General features: G+C 41.3%; 1 protein-coding gene across 3 annotated transcripts in view; it reads right to left on the bottom strand.

The window, feature by feature from the left end:
• The window catches only part of sema5ba (sema domain, seven thrombospondin repeats (type 1 and type 1-like), transmembrane domain (TM) and short cytoplasmic domain, (semaphorin) 5Ba), a 221,888-nt gene that overhangs the window by 169,814 nt on the left and 38,739 nt on the right, over positions 1-13,335 (bottom strand). For all 3 annotated transcript variants that reach the window (XM_081600568.1, XM_081600572.1, XM_081600576.1), the window contains one exon: positions 9,334-9,401. The gene's annotated coding sequence lies outside the window, so the exon portion shown is untranslated. The remainder of the gene's footprint in view (positions 1-9,333; positions 9,402-13,335) is intronic.

Here is a 13,335-nt window from a genome sequence, read left to right as displayed (position 1 = left end):
CCAGAGGGAGTTCAGTGTTTTGGTCCAACAAAACAAGCCAAATGCTCCTCACAACTATCCACCTTGCTTTCTGGCTGAAAAACTACTCCAGGTTGAATAGTTGGCGTTGCTTTCCGTAAAAACAAACGCGCCCATGAAATTCTGACCAATCGCAGAATGGTTTCACATGTAGAGGGGGGCATGAAAAGTTTCGGGGAGCTCGGGTTGTAACAAGAAAAGGCAAATGACATGAGGCTGAGAACAAAACGGCGAATTTTAATCACAATTTTTATTTTTATCGCGACGACGATGGCCGATTTTTTCACATGGGCCCGACCGTGCAGAGAACTTGAGCGTTTTTGGGCAGGTCTCAAACATTGATGGATTTTAACCGCTCCCAGGCACCAAATGTGTTCCACAAACACCGCTCAGCAGGCACCTCTCCGCTTCAGAAAACTGTCAGACGACTGGGGAGGAAGCGTGGAGAGAGGATTGATGAGACGTATAGCCAATACTCAGCAGAGCTTTATATAAATACGCAACAGATCTTCCTTCTGACTGCTGCCATCTGCATATTTATATCTCGTGTCAGTCAGGACCAGGGTATTTAAATCAGTACACAGCAAGCAGCCCTCGGCCACCCAGACAACATTTCAGCGTAAAATCGCCGTCAATATGGAGAAAACACATACGTGTTCATTAGGCCGTATTTGCAGCATAAACCTTTGAAGTTTTTACTGTGGAAATTCAAAATTCTTTTGAATTTTCTGATGGTACAATTATTTTCTATGTCTGCAAATATTGGACTTTTTTTCCCCCCACAATTTATCATCATAAATTGATGATAAATTTATGATGATTAATCTACGACTAATGTCATATGTAGAAACACTGATTTCCACACTTTCCTTTCACAAACCGTTTTAAAACCTACTTATTTCACATTCAGCCTGTAGCAGGAGAGGCAGATTTATTTATTATTATTCACAATTTCTATATTTTCAGAAAGTGTATGTAAATATTTGGCTTCAACTGTACCCGGCATAAACTGCAGCTCAATCGATATTCTCCGCAAGATAAACAAATACCCTCTACAGCCCGAATGAAAGAGAACCTGTCAAAAAGCGTCAGATATTCAGAAGTAAAGCCCGGCAAGCGTATAAACAGGAGCAGGATTTATTCGTTATCAAGGCTTCCTCCCCTTTTAGTCTGGCAGCAGCCGTACTCAGGTCTGCAGAAGACAGCTAATCATTAGCCAGTTAGGCTCCATTATGGCCTGGGATCCAAGCCTGGTGATAAAGAACCAAAGGACCGGGGGCTCGCTGCTTAATGATCCAAAGATCAGTGCGAGATTTACAGGCTCGGGGTTTCTGCCACGGCCTCGCTGGACAAAGCCTCCTCCCTTTCCTTTCATCCACTCCAGCGGCGGGGACTGACTTCATAAAAAACAGGAAACAATGTTGGAAAAGTAATGAAATCTCCCTCCTATCGCGGACGGAGAAATAAAATGAAGGCGACATCAATCCCTGAAGTAAAGCTCCCAGTTGATTCGATGATAAATAAAAGGCGACGTGCCAAGAACAAGTATTTCGCACGCTAAGAGTTTTTGCTGGGTTTTCAGCAGCTTTCCGCTTTGGTTTTCCTCTCTTGCGTTTGACGTTATAGATCGCATTCCTCTTGGAAGTTTTAGACGCTCGATGAAAACTGTATTTAACGCTTTCATGCCAAGTGTATCCACTCCTGATGTCTCTATAGGCTGAAAGGCAACTGCAATTACTCAGGCAATGGCAAGTTTTGGATTTGAGAATAAGGGAAATCGTTGCCGTCCGGTGCCACAGTCAGAGGGCGGGGAGGTAGAAACTGAGAGGGGGTGAGAGAGGCGTAATATAGGATATTTACGGGAAAATACTCATTCGGGGGCAAAGGGTGTAAAGAAATGGTAGTTTCCCATTTCTTTACTTGACTTGACAGGTATGCCTGAAAAATGTAAAAAATCTAAAAATATATCTGGCCCGATCAGGCCTGACTAATAAACTTTAATTATAGGTTCAAGCTCGAGGTACAGCCTCCATAATAATTTGCTAATTTTGGTTTAGACCATAATTTGAGTTAGCAGTGTAAATTCCCGTTTTTAGCTTTTGCTCAGCGTCTTCCAGCTCCGTTTTGTAGCTTGATGTAACAGCAGGGTGAGTCGGGTGCAAATCGTCTGGGATGCTGTGACTGATGGGAGCGGACCGGAGCGCTTCTTACAGCCTAGTGAACATCTGCACCTTTCTTCGTGTCGTCAAAAGGGTAAGCTGCCTATTCATCTGTTTATGTTATGATAAGCAGATCAACTTCATTCTTGTTACAAACTGCAAACAGTTTGATCACTGAACATTTCAGTGCAAAATTTAACAAACACATTAGGTTGACAGCACTCCCCCTCTCTCTTTCAGGCAGTTGCCTAGACAAACTGGTCTGTTAACATTTGTCAGAACTCAAGGCAGCTCTCTCTTTACTTTATGTGACCTGTAAGTGAGAACAGAAGTGGCACGGCTAATCAGATTCTCGCGACCCAGGACAGACAGGTGTGTGGGGGTCCCCGCTCTGCCGAGCAGCCACCGCACCGGGGGGTCAACCTCGCTGATGGCGGATTCTGCTCTGTGCAAATTCAAGGCCCCGTTACACAGGGTTTCCTCATCTGCTTTGCATATAGATGGTACAGTAGTGGGGTTGACATGCTTCAGTGGTTTGGAAACTCTGTTTTTTTTTTTTGCAGAACTTGCACAAAAGTACACTTTCGTCAAGGCTTCTGTCAGATGGTTTGTTTTTTTTTATGAAATTTGCCTTCCATCATCCCTACCTACACTCTTTCATCATAGACTAATTGGACCAACAAGAAATGGTTTTAGTCTCAAAAACAAACAGACAGAAACTAAAGGTAGTAACACCGAGATGCAATCAGCAACAGACTGACTTCTAGAGCAGAGAGCCTGACTAACTGACCAACTAATATCAACCTGTTACATTTGTGACACCATACAAAGAGCAGAACGGCAAAAAGAGCAAACATTCTGAGAAATTGTTGAAAATTTCATCCGATGTGTTGATGTTTATATTTCTTTGCTTTGGCTATTATAACCAACATATTCTATTTGCTTTAAAAACGCACCAAATAAGAGTATCTCAGATTTGTTTTCTTTCCTAAATCTTTTGGAAATGAGTAATTCCTCAAACCGTGAATTACTCCAGTTGTAATTCATGGGCTTTACCTTCAATCCAAAACGTTGGAAGTAGTTAAACATTAACAAAGGTGGAGGACCTCTATATAGAGCCAAAGAGAGCTTAGATGTTTCCTAAATCTCTATGGTTACCTTAATACAAACTCTTCGAAGGAGATGTCGTTAGTCTGGTCAGGATTCTCCATGTTGGCTTAGGTCAAAAACGACTTATAAGACCGTTTCTTAATTTTTTGCTAGATCAAATGAGACTCTTCTCTTTTCCCACCTCAGACACATAAATGCATTTTGTAGGTAATAGAAAGCCAGAGCAGACAATCCAGGCCATTTCTGTTCGCTTTCACTTGCATTTAACCTCAAGTAGAATCCACAAATAGCAGTAAAAATCTACGACATTAACTCGCCTTTCTTTTTAAAATATTGGACTTCTACAAGAGGGATTCCAGAAATTCCTCATACAAAAGGAAAACAACAGCCTTTTTTACCCAAATAGGTTTTGTAAAGTCCACAGAGGTACAAACAAGGAAGGGGGGAAAAAAGAGGAAACAACTTGCTTCGGGAGTTCATTACTCGCTACTTGTAGCGATACACGAATGTAGTTCTTGCAGTTTTACTCCCATGCAAAGTAAAAGGCATATGATACAGTACATTCTGATTATAACATGAGCAAAATACACTGGTCATATTAGCATAGCACCATCTCCAAAATGTGCAGACGGTGTTACATGATATTAGAAAAATAAAAGCTTAGTTCCGCGTTACAGAACACACAACCCGGCATTTGGAAAAAATGCTACTTTTTTTTTTTTTTTTTTTACACAAATGGAAATAAGAAGTGACAGGCTAATCCTTTTAGCACTGAAAGGTAGCCATGAATCATTGGTTGTTTCTGGAACAAATCAAATCCTTGTTGGTTTAACGCCTTTTAAAATGCAGGACGAAGCCGGACTGTTTTGCATTCCACAGCCTGCTTTTCGTCGGCCCGCCGTGTAAATTTGACATGAAGATAAGTGGGACAAAGATGTTTTTGGGTTTTTTTTTCCCCCTCTTTCTTTTTGCTCTCATTTCTGCCGGAGAGACTCTGCAGTTGCAGGAGTTCCCATCTTGTGGTAATTCACAGAAAATTGAGCACACTTGCACAATATTGGAAGAGAATGGTCACTGGGTTTCATTCATTTATTCATGTATTTAGTTACGATTTTTGGAATAACCCCTAAACCTTGTCTAATTATGGCAACAAACCAAATACATTTCTAATTAGCAAAGGGAATGCAACCATTTCGTTCAGGTATGTTGGAGCAGGAATGAAGATAAACGTTCCAGGTCAGCAGCACTCTAGGACTCGAACTAGTACATCCTGGCGCACATTCGTGTTGGAATGACCCGGTTCAGAGCTGAAGCCAGACGAGGATCTGTGGAAACACCTGAAGACAGATGTTTGGATACGGTTTGCATCCAGTCTGACTGAGCCTGAGTTGTTTTGTAAAGGAGAATACGCCAAAAAAGAAAAGAAAAGAAAAGAAATCGCATATGCAAAGTTGTTCATTGTAATTGAACTGAAAGGACTGACTCAGTGGCACTGAATCACAAATGTTTTTCAAATGTAATTTGCAAAAATTAAATTTTACAGTATTTTGTGCTGTTCTATCAAATGCAGCCTCACTAAAATACACCGGTTTGATAGAATATCAAAATGTCCAAAGTATGTGAATACTTTGGCAAAACAAAACATGATCCGTGAAATATCCATGAGCGTCTCGGTGGTATCTGTGATTTTGGCTGATTAAACTCGATATGAAGTCAACCCCTTCTACTCATATCACCATTGCTGCAGTCACCATCTCGTCTCCCCTGCCCCAGTGTAATGTCAATGAGTCTTGTGTGAGCAAGGCCAAGGTTCTGCCAGTGCCCCCCCTCCCACCCCACCGCCCCCTGTTTGTGAGCTGAATGAGCCATGGCTCGGCCACGTTTTAAGGCGCCCTAATGTGCCATGGCTGGGCCACAAAGGCAGCATGACGATCTGCCAGGCATAATGACGCTTCCTCAATTTGGCCTCAGAGGCCAAAACCAGAATGCTCTAAAGAGAATCCCATTCCAGGTATGAGTACCCTTCCTCTCCATCCATTTTTTTTTTTCTGATTGGTCTCTCCGTCCACCAACTCTCTCTCTCTCTCTCTCTTTTTCTCTCATTGGCCTGGAAGAGGCTTGTTTTCTTCCGGCTTATTGTCATCCCAAGCTAAACATCAACAACAGTGTAGGCGAATGAGAACGAGGTGCCAACGTTGTCAGGAGCTCCTGATCTCCTCCCAGAGGAGCAGAGGGAGCTAACACAAACAGAGTGGAGCTTTTTTTCTTTCTTTCTTTCTTCAGAGTGGCCAGAGAGAGAGAGATAGAGAGAGGATGAAACGCTCTGCTCCACTGACACATATAAGATGAAGAAATTTTAGACCACAAATTGAGTTGAGTGGAGGGAGGACAGCGCTGAGCAGTGAGGGGAAAACAATGGGAAGTTCGCAAATACCAGAGTTGGCAAAAAAAAAAAAAACGCTTGAGCGGCTCAAAGTGGACAGACCGGAGAAGTGGACGATGGCTAGAGCTGGGCATTCTGGGTAAACACAACCAAAACAAACGTATGAGTCTAATGCTAACACAAGTAATTGGCTTGCGGTGTTTTGCCAAAGACTAAAGAGAAATACTACAACTGTAAAAAAAAAAAAAAAAAAAAAAAAGAAGGAAGTTGCGCTCAGCGTCTTCTTCAGAGGTTTTCATGTCGTTTACTTTAGCGGTTCTTGGTGCAGCGCCACCACAGGCGAGAGGATGAAAAGGCTTTTAAAGGATTTTATTCGTCTGACAGCGCAGTGTGAAAGTGATCTGCACAAACAAACGTTGCAGATTCGATACCCAGAACAACCACGTCTACCGGACTATCAGGCTATGAAAACATCTCAAACAGAATCTCAATCTGACTCTCATGTATACTTTACAAAACACCAAACCGTCGCCATTTTTTCTGAGCCAATCAGACGTAGATTTGCTGGTGTACTTGAATGATTCGGTAGGGGAATGATCAAAGTCTGCTTTAGCTCCAACTGAATGCCAAACATTTCCTTTAGGACTCTTTGCTAGAAAGTCGAATTCACAATTCCTTCGATTACGGCAAATCGTGTAGAACCAGGAGAACAGGCGAGCTTATATGCTGAGGGATATTTGGATATGACAAAGCAACCAGATGAGCTAATCAGAAGCAATGAGGTCTATGAGAGAGTGCAAGCAGGCAAAGTGAGGTTAAAGAGTCTATTTAACACAGAGCAGCTGAATCAAGACTCAAAGAATCAACAAGTCAAGGGGAAAACAATGACACTGAGCAGGACGCGGATCTGATATAGCAACACAATTTAAGCAAGAATAATTCACCAAATATGGCAAGATATCAAAAGCAATAATAATAATAATGAACACAAATACAAATCAAAATGAAAACCCAAACACTCAAGGATCGTGACACATGGATGCAATTTTATCCAAGTCTCTTTGCTTATAAAGTTGAATATTGAGCCAAGCAGTTATTCCAGGTTTTCTTTGTGTGGCACCTAGTGTGGTTTTAAGAAGAGGGAAAAGAAGGAGAATTTAAGAGTGACAAAGATAAAATAAAATAAAAAAAAGTGAGAGAAGAAATACATTTTTCACTGGACAAAAATGAGCTAAAGTTTTGTTGTTAATCAAACACATTTACCATTTCTCTAATATCTAGAGAATAAAGTAGATAGAAACATTTAGTGTTTGGTTGAAGAATTAACATTAATCTTGGTTGAATGCCTTGCAGGCAGCAGACATCTGATCATCTTTAAAATAATATCTGATTTTAACCCAAACATCAATGGATGAGCAAACCAGGTTTGGACTTTGTAAAAAGTTTTTAATGTTAACATTTGTCCCATTTTTCTTCCTTTTTCTCATTTTTCATAATCTTTAAACCACAGATGTTGGGAAAATGTTTTGCCAACATTCACATAATCTTTTATACCCCATAACGACAGGAAGGGAAACGTGAGTGTTAATGTAGAATCGTTGTAACGGTTTAAGTCTGGAGCAAACACTTATGTGTGATTAATGTTAACACTAAAAGATGCAAATGTCTGTTACTATTTAGCTGCCGATCAAAAAAGGTTAGCTGGCTATTTCAGTCGTACATTTTTGTCTTTCAATGCACTTTGTAGAAATTACAAGGTGATTTTACAAAAATCTCCATCTGGCTTCATCACTGGGCAAAAGAAAAAAGGACGTTCAAGACAAGCTTTGCATGAGCTCCTTTGATGAGAGAAGCAACATTAATTAAGGCATTTGGTCCCACTGCATATGCATTTATTGAAATTTTCCATTAAAAAATAAATAAATTAGAGGAGACATTGTAAAACGCATTTCAGTGGGAATCCCTGTCTGTCTGAGCCATGTGACGCAGACAGGAGAGACAGAAGAGCTCACCACACCGGTCATTAAGTTTTACCGCTATAAAAGCAAAGAGCTACACTTTTAAAAGAGAACATAATTAACTGGGACCGCACTGAAACACGTGTTGCGCTAAGGGTTCGCTAATGTTAGCCTCCCGACTTAGCAGAGTGCTTTAAATGTAAACAGTGGGAGCAGGAAATACAGCTTCAGGTAGCGAGGGATGTTAGACTTTATTTTCAATCAAAATAACAGATATTTTGATTTAATACTATAAAAATACATCCCTGAAGATATTAATTTCATTTGAACATAATTTATCACAGCCTCTCGCCTCCCTAATTACATATTTGTGTCCTTTTCAGAAAAGGAAGGACAGAAGTCGCTCAAGAGTTATAATTATTATGACATCATTAAAATGAAATATGCTATGTGGCATATAATTTACTGCTCCTCATGCTATTTTTTTATCTAAAAAAAAAGGATAATTCCTCTAGAGTTCAGCGGATACCAATAATCATCTACAGTTTTTCACGCAAAGGACGGAAAACGATCTAATTATTGTTTGGATAAACTTATTGGGATCTTATTGTCCCTAAGAGAAGACCACCCTTTGCTGCCTACTACATTTCACCTGCTGACTACTCATAGCTACACCACACAACCCCACTTTCTTAAAAAAAATAAGTATTAAAGCAGCTGTTCAGATTTGATAAATTTAGGATAATTTGTCGCCTTTTTTACTTATTGAGCACCTTCTGGACCGAAAACTGTTGCATGATTAAGGCCACGCTCAAATCCACTGATGAGTTTTTCCTCGCTTTATTTACAGCTAAAATAACTCACTTTTATAAAAAGTGTAGAGTAGAGGAGGATCCATTGGTGCCCTAACATTGATCATCCCCCTCATGAAACTCGGCTGCATTCTTTTCTTATTTGCAAACAAAAAGTAAATGATCCTGTTACTACCAGGAAACTTTGATCCTCTGGTGTTGAGACTATTTTATTTTATTGTTTGTTTTTATTTTTGTGTGCAGCGAACATCAAGCAAACCAGCACTCAAATGTACAAATGTCGGCTCCAGTCTGTTCTGCTGGAGGTGATTTCGCAAGGTGAGTGCGCGCCTGCGTCTCATGAATAATGATTTCACCGTCAAACGGGCTCAAGGCTGTCTGCAGCTGGAATGATTCACTGATTAACTCTCAAACAGACACAACACGAGGACGCGCAGGCAGCAAAAACCCACACAGAGCATAAAGGAGGTAGCTGAGGGATGGAGAGATTGAGCGATCGACTTATAATTCAGTAGCCTGCGTGAAGCCCTTCTACCCATACACTCAGCCTCCATCCATACAGTATCTTATTCTCCACGCTGCTTTTCAAATGACCCCATTCATTAAAAAAAGGGGGTTTTCACCAACTTGGATGGCCTACGACTACAAAGACCTCAGAGATTGGTGTGATTTGCATAAAAGAGAAGGAAAAACAGAATAATTTTCAACCCAAGTCCAGGGAGAAGTTTGGTGTTTACCAGCAAACTTTGGGGGGGAGAAAAAAAAAGACAAGAAAAGAAGGAAAAAGTCAGCTGAATAGCGGAAAGAAACTGAAAGCAGAAAGCACAAGGAAAGCGTTAAAAAGTAACAGGGAGGGAGAAAGTTCTGAGTGCAAACAAGTAGAGCGTACTCACCGGCTAAGCATCACTGGGGTGTGGGGCCGGGGGGCTGAGAGGGTCCGTCTGTCCTTTTCAGATTGATTCTGGAGAGAAAGAAGAGGGGCGAGGGGGGGAGAAGGAGGAGAAGAGTGAGTCTTCAATGCGCTGTTCGCCTCCTTCTTATGAGCGGAGCGCAAAGCCACAAAGAAGCTGGTGCTCTCGTAAACAAACCGCCAACTTTTCAATGGGGCAGGGAAGGCGGAGCAGGAACGCTCTTTAAACTCAGCAGCCTGCTCCGGGTTGAGGGGGCTGCAGGGCTGGGGGGGGGCAAGGAAGCAGCCAGTAGCCTTTACATCAAGCCTAAAGGCCCAGGAGGATAATAACAAACCAGAAAGTTCAAAACCATTTATTAAAGCCTGTAAAAACGTAGGAGGCCTTGCGTAGCACTGAACTGTAGGGGAACAATATAGATGTAAATGAGGTGAGCAGATGCCCCACTGTGTGTGTGTGTTTTGGTTTGTTTTTTTTGTTTTTTCTCCTGCAAACACAGATGCTAATATGGTGGAGTGCATATTAGCATTGGTTCCAAGCTTTTTGATCTCAATGCCACAGAGCAAATTGGAACAAATAGCCCTGGCTCGGTTTCTACGGCAACCTGAAGGAGCCGCTCAGACATGCGATCCCTCTTGAGCCATCGGCTGCCGCTGCGATATGTCGGCCGTTTCCCTAACCTCCACCAGGAACAGTAAACAGGAACAAAAGGACGGATCGATTATTGTCGACGGTTCGCCGCCCCCCGCTCTGGGTGAGGCTTGTGCCGGCTGCCGAGATGAGAGGTTGTGGCGCTGCTGAGGCTTAACGGCACGAAAGGAGTAACGAAAACCTGTGGAACAAATTATAACGCCGCCTGAAATCTTATCATTCAAAAACGGTAGTTAACCTATAAAGTCCTTAAAGGGCCTCCAACACCAAACCTTTAACAGCCTCCATAAAACGGGGGATTCTTCTGAAAAACCTTGGTACAACCGACATTGTCTCTTAAAACATTTTATTTCCCACACTTTAAATAAACTGGAACTACTTCATAAAAACCAACTCGATGCTTAAGAATTCAGCTCGTGTTATCGATCGCTGCCGCCCTGCTTGATTTTATGAATATAAAATCCCATCAGACCTTAAAGGAATCGCTCTGAAACCTTCTCACAGTTTTATCGCATCCAAGCTAAAATTTTGCAGAAAAGGTTGCTTTGCGTACGTGCGTCCACATACATTTCTGTCAGGTACAGAGAACGTCTTTGACTGCAATAGGTCTGGTGAAAAAAATGCATGGTTTCCAAAGTGTTTTGCAAATGAAAAGTCTGAAATCTATTGTTTGCATATGTATCATGCAATACAACACCAGACTGAGCCTTTTGAGCCATTATTTTTTTTGCTAATAGCTAAAGCTCATTCTTAAAGGAGGGCATCTAATGACATAAAATATCCTGATTTGCCACAGATGCTTGTTTATGCTTACGTCTAATCTTAAACTACACCTTTATAGCAGATTACTTCTTACTCTGCTCTAAGCTGTTGCTCTGTCTGTATGTCTGGTGTTATTTTCCTGCTGAACGTTGAACCTTGGCTCCAGTCTCATGTTATGTTATTCTGCCTCTGACAGCTTTTCTCCCAGGATCCTCTTGTTTTCAATCAATCAGTCAAGTTTATTTGTACGGCACATTTCAGCAACGAGACAGTTCAAAATGCTTTACATCTCTAAAAAAAAACAAAAAAACATCATCATACTGTCACCGATTGTGAAACCACTAACAAACATTACACTTTGTCAAGCGCCATCATCAAAATCAGCAGCAAACATCAAACATCGACTCTGCCGCCACAACGTAATGTTGACGTTAACCATGGTGGTGTTTTTGTTCAGGGCAGTGTGTGGTACATGAACCTCTTAGACCTTCATAGAGCAGCTGTATTTATGCAGACAATAAATCACATGCAGGTGGACTCTACTGGCTCGCTAAGAAACTTCTGCAGGCAGCTGGTTCCACTGGTTTTTCATTTCGGGGTAGCAAATGAAAACCTAGTATTCATTTCCTTCCACTTTCACAATTATCCACTATTTAGTTTTGGTCTGTCTCATAAAATCCCCCCCCCTACCCCTCACCCCGACCCAAAAAAAATAAAAAATGCATTAAGTTTGTGTACTAACATGAGAAAATGTTGGGAAAAAGTGAAGAAAACTATGACTACATTTGTATTTTTCATGTTAGCTGGGAAAGACAGGAAAACAAGGAACGCTCAGACGCAGCTGAGCGCTAATGGAAATCGTTCTCAATTAAACGTCCAGCTCACAGTTCTCCAGACTGATGCCGAAGCACTTAACAGTCCACGGTTTACAAATGAAGTAAAGAGGATTTTCTCTGGAGTTAAGCTGAGAGAGTTTAGGGTTGAGTGGCAGGAAGTGACCACTTAGACAAAAAAAATAAAATAAAAAAACTCAAAAAGAAATAGAAAAACAACATGCCTGTAATCATCAGTGTCACTGTGACGTCAGGGTTTATCCTCTGCAACAAGCGTAATCTGACACACACACACGCACGCGCACACCCCCACACACGCACATGCACACACACACACAACCAGTTTTCTTTAATGGCATGTGTAAGATTCCTCAACCTTGTTTCCATTCAAAGCGTTTTTTTCCTCTCCGTGCCTGACAGGGTTGTGACAGTATTTGCTTTACACTGATAGGTAACAACAAGGCAGATGCTTTGGTGTGCTTGGGACAGAACGACAGGACTGTACAGTCGTCATTTCTCCGTCTGTGACGGCGATGTGGACGAAGCGAGCTGATTTCTTTAGAGGAGGACAGGAGAAATAGCAGAGGAGGCAAAAATAAGAGCAACAAGCTCTTATTTTGTATTATAAGCCTGGTGGGCCACCAGGCTTTTCTTGAGCCCCCACCAGGTTAAGTATTTTTTATTTATTTAAGTCTTTTTTAAATGTTTGCATTTTTTAAGACTTTATAGCTGGTGTTCAGGTATTAATCTTCAATCTTTAAATAACACATGATGATCAAGTGATATTTTCAAGTTTCCTGCTAACTTTAAATATTTTTAATTCAAAAACATGACGGGCTGCTGAATGAATGACCTAGCACCTTGATATAGACAAAGTTTTGTGAATATTTGTAATAGAAACGCAGCCACCGCTGTCTGATTCATCAACGATCTCTGACATCCTGAGTGTCTTTGCATATAATTACACAATTGTGTTGATTGTAGCGTTTGGTTCTAAAACCTTTTCTTATTTTTGACCTATGTTTGGTTTTCAGTGGTTGCTTTCAAGATCAAGTTGTGCAACTCAAATCCTTAAAATTCCTGCCCAGATTCCGGGAAGAGAAGCAGCACACACTCTAATGAAGACTAAGGAGGAAGTAGGTGAAGAGGCGAGCTGTAAAACAACAGGAGTTCAGCTCACATAAAACACGCATGCAGACTCAGAGGAGCACACAAATGTTCACACGGTGCACTCCAGCAGCCTCTCTTCGTGGGCTGCAGAGGAAACGTGTCTAATTAGCAGGTAATTATGCGGCTCACAGCTTTCCAGCATGAGGCTGCAGCAGAGAACGGATGCTAAACAAACTTTTTTTTAGTCATACAGTCAAACACGCAATACAAAAAGCACACACAAACGGAAGATAACTTTGAAAAGTAGCTCGTAGGAGTCGCATTAATTAGACAGTCCTGTCATGCAATCTGATTGGGGCAGAATTTGTTGCATCGTTTCTCAATCTAGTCAGTTTCTATATGAATTACGACAGTGAAGTGGGTTAGGTCAGCCTAAATTAATCACTACCTGGAAAGTAGAGGCAGTCGGACATTTATCAATATTTGTAGGGAAAAAGAAAACACTTTATGTTGGAGGAGTTGGAGGAAGGCGTGAGTTGTCATCAAAAAGCCACAGATTTCTGTGGGAGGATGACAGATAATCTACAAGAACCAACAGGCCAAAAGGTAACCAGATACATTATCTATAATG

This window comes from Poecilia reticulata, chromosome 2 (genome assembly GCF_904066995.2).
Source record: "Poecilia reticulata chromosome 2, P_reticulata-male-v2, whole genome shotgun sequence".
NCBI classification, from domain to species: Eukaryota; Metazoa; Chordata; class Actinopteri; order Cyprinodontiformes; family Poeciliidae; genus Poecilia; species Poecilia reticulata.
This window is presented reverse-complemented; position numbering and strand designations above follow the sequence as displayed.